The sequence below is a fragment of the Ursus maritimus genome, unplaced genomic scaffold (assembly GCF_017311325.1).
Source record: "Ursus maritimus isolate PB19 unplaced genomic scaffold, ASM1731132v1 scaffold_2, whole genome shotgun sequence".
In the NCBI taxonomy this organism is placed as follows: Eukaryota; Metazoa; Chordata; class Mammalia; order Carnivora; family Ursidae; genus Ursus; species Ursus maritimus.
Window position 1 is genome coordinate 43,949,396 of NW_024424452.1, and position 3,939 is coordinate 43,953,334.

Here is a 3,939-nt window from a genome sequence, read left to right on the forward strand (position 1 = left end):
GCGAAGTGCCAGGCTCTGCTGGTGACCGAATGCTGGCATGCGTCCCATTCACATGGCACTTAAGCGAGCAAGACAGACACGAGTCCAGTAAGTGCACACGTACGATCACCGCTCCGGCAAGCGCTGTGGCAGACGGGTGTGCGGTGCAGCCGCAGCTGTCACAGGCGTGTTGGTCTGAGGCAGGTGTGGTAAGTGTGAGCAAGGCTGGGGCTGGCAGGTGTAAGGGGCGCCACAGAAGAAGAGCAGGTGCAGAGCCCAGGGAGACTGCCTCCCTTCCGGCAGGCGTCCTGTCTTCTCGTTCTTTCTTAGTTGAGTGGTATCTTCCACCTAACAGGAACTCAGTGTTTGCTGATTTGTCTTGAATCTTAGGTCTCATGTGTTCTCACCAGACCTCGTAGATTGATTCCTTCCCTTGCTTAGTGCCTGTCCCTAGTATTTTCCACAGGCATCTCACTCCTAGAACATGCCGTTGATGGGACATCTGGCCCTAGTGTGTGCGAATTGTTATTATACTTGTTCTCCTCACAAGTTTGCAAGTTTCTTCGAGGTTTCCGGGACTGTATATTTCATATATCCTGTATCTCATAGGTCTTACGACTCATCCCTAAACTAGTGTTTCCTAAACGTTCTAGATAAGTATCTGTCGATGATGATAAGAGACCCCGTTTTTTCCCTCCTCCTCCCTCTGTCCTTCCATTTCTGGGGAACAGGAGTTGGTGACTGCGATGTGGTACGTCTCATCAGAGAGTGTTCAGGGCTGGATGTGCACAACCAGATCTTTTTCAGGTAAGTGATGGATAAGAGTAGAAGAGAAGGGGCGCCTGGGTGGCTCAGTTGTTAAACGTCTGCCTTCAGCTCAGGGCGTGATCCCGGCGTTGTGGGATCGAGCCCCACTTCAGGCTCCTCTGCTGGGAAGCCTGCTTCTTCCTCTCCCACTCCCCCTGCTTGTGTTCCCTCTCTCGCTGGCTGTCTCTCTCTCTGTCAAATAAATAAATAAAATCTTAAAAAAAAAACAGAGAGAGTAGAAGAGAAACCCATTTCTTCGAACGTTGGGGCAACATGCCCAACAATGAAACGAATCGGCTTATGGAGCCTGGGGGATATATAAGAAATGTCTGTACACAGTGGCGTGGAAGGGAAATTGGGCACCTGAACCGATGGCTGAAAGGGACAATGCCCAGGATCCAAAACAACGTGACTTTCCTGGATTGAGCTGAGCCAATACCCGCATTTCTGAGTCTTAACTTTTTTTTTTTTTAATCCTTTAAAAACTGAGTGTGAAAGGTATTTTGCTAAAGGACCCTAAGGTTGATGAGGGAGCTACGGGAACGAGGGAGGGAGTGGATGATGGCAGTGAAGGGGGAGGCCTGGCCATGTGCTCAGTCCTCCCAGCTCAGCCTCACCCGACCCTCCATTCTCGTAGACAGCCCTGCGGGTTCAGGTCTTAACACCAGCATTGGTTTCGATTTCTAGAAGACGCTGGAGTAAAGAACGGAGATTCATTCATTTTATTCAGCGGCTTATTCTGAAGAGACTAAAATTAAATAAACCCAACAAGCTCATGTCTTTTTTTACTAGATGGATTTGATCTGGTTTAGTCTTTAATGCGGTGATGGAAAAGCCGCCCCTGGACACTCGTGCTTCGGTGGAGCTGGCCATGACCAAGCCAGCAGGCCGGTGCTAACGTTACAGCAAGGGTGGCGTGTCATCTGTTACGAATGAAGTAGGTTAACCAGCAGGGGTAAAGGACAGGGTAGCAGCTTGGGGAGGGGCAGTATCCCTGACTTGTAGCGGGATTGTAGCTGGCTGCTTTTCTCTGCTCGGGCCTCATAGGGAGATCCTTGGATGGTCTTACCGCTGGCAGAGATGGGTGGTGGATAATGAGGCGGAGCAGAGTCAGCATTTCAGAAGCCTGTCATGGAACTGCACCCTCCCCCGGGGCAGCCGCTGCCCCCCTCCTCCTGTGTGCCCCCCACCCACGCCCAGTGCCAGGACTGGGAGTGTTCAGGCATAGAGAGCCTTTCGGCTGCTTACAGCCATGCAGAGGACTGGGCCTCGGCATGGGGCCCGTCGTGAGCCCAACACCTCTGCAGTCTGGCGTTTGGAGTCTGGGGTCAGGGTGTCCCCTCAGCAGCCCCCCACACACCGATGTGGTCAGCTTCTGGGTCGACAGCCTCCCCCCAGCTGGCCGGAGCTGCCGTGGCCCCCAGCCCTGTGAAGGAAGGGGACATACAGTGGACTTCAAGAAAAGGACACAGAAGGTGCTTTTATTTTACACCCAAAACGAAAGTGCTACAGTGACAGGACACCACGGGGGTGGAGCACGCAGCGTGAGTGGGTTCTAGATGCCCGTGGCCCGAGCGGCCCCCCCCTGCGTCGTCGTCTCATCTCTCTCCTCCTGGGCCTCAGCCCGCAGGGTTTATCAGAAGCCTCAGTGGGCGTCTCCTCACTTCCAAAGAGTGGCTTCCACGCCTCCCTCTCCCATCATCAAACCCGAAAGCCGCCTCAGCTATCTCACTTCCCCCTTGAAACCAGGATCACTGGTCAAAAGTCTGGAAATCCGGGGAGTCCTACCCCAAAACCAGAGCAAGATCTCTGTCCCCACACTAAGATCTCCTTTCTGTACATTCAGTGTATTTGGTCCTATATACGTCTATATACATCTCTCTACGTATATATTATCTCTGTCTCTTTCTCCTTAGGTCAACCTTCCATATGTACCATGTCCTACTTCCCGAGCCTCCACCTACGTCTCGTCTGCTGGTCCAAGGGAGACTCTGGTCATCGATTTCACTGGGTCCCTCGGCAGCACCCTTGGTCATCGCCACACCCTGAGTACCCTCCCCCATCAGTGGTTTTGCCCGTCTGCCAGCTCCCCGTTAGCGTCAGGGCCTAGTGCTCTCCTGACATTTCAGTCTGCGGTTGGTGTGGTCAGGGGCCCATTTCTCACCAGACCTGGCTGCTTCCAAAGCCTGTCCGATAGCCCGAAGAGGGATTTCAGCTCTGAGGAAGAGGCCGTAGTGTAAAGAGCAGGTTAGGGTGGGGGGCGCTGTTCTCGGGGAGGCTTATGGGAGAGTCAGCCAGGCTGTATTAGAAGGACAGGGTGACTTAAAGTGCAGCTTAGAGCAAAGTCTGGGGTCATGGAGGAGAATCCAAAAGGTTAAGTCAGAAAATGTCCTCATTCTGTTACGCAGAATCTGAGCAGAGTCCGGGGGCCTAGAGTAGACAGCAGGGGACTAGGGAGAAAGGATGTCCCTCGGGAGGGACGCAGCTGTGCACAGAAGACACTAGTGGAGGATGGCTTGCTGATGGGTAAGAAGGTACATGTGCGTACACACACTCACACGCTCACACGCTCACACACTCACACTCCAGTGCTTTGGGCCCTAACACATTGGAAGAAATCAGGTAAGTCTAACGTTGAGTAAAGTTGAGAGCCCGAAACTGGCTCTTTGCCTTCTGTTCTTCTCTGTGTCAGATTTTCAGTTTTTCTGGTTCTTGTTCTCTTGAGAGCTAGGGAACGTTGGTGGGGTTTGCAGTCAGTGAAGAATGAAGGGTCTTCATTTTGAAGTCGTAGTGAGCCAAGTTCAGGGAAAGATGCACATAGAGGATCTTCTGCGGAGCTTGTGGTGACCGTGGGTCCCGCCTCAGAACCGTGTGCGTCTCTCTGTAAAGCTGTGCGCGCAGACGCACGTACACGTTGGGTAAGTGTGTAGCTTGTAACAACTGACCGAGTCCACCTGAACAAACTGGCACTTGACTCATGCAGGGACTCTGTGCCAAGCCATGGGGGGCAAGGGGGGCAGTTCCTTGTACCTAAATGAGACCAGGAGGCACTCTTGGGATTTGGGGCTTTAGAGAAAGTTCTGGTGCCCGTACGCCCTTCTTGGTCCCTCCCATAACCCCAACCAGGGAACAAGGCACGGCCTGAGGTTGATC

At 53.0% G+C, this 3,939-nt stretch overlaps 1 long non-coding RNA gene across 1 annotated transcript; it reads left to right on the forward strand.

Moving 5' to 3' along the window:
* The first annotated feature begins 1,613 nt into the window (after window positions 1-1,613).
* LOC103672052 lies at window positions 1,614-3,447 on the forward strand. The gene is made up of 2 exons (XR_571058.1): window positions 1,614-1,723; window positions 2,703-3,447. It is a non-coding gene; the product is annotated as an uncharacterized LOC103672052 (long non-coding RNA).
* The last annotated feature ends 492 nt before the right edge of the window (window positions 3,448-3,939 follow it).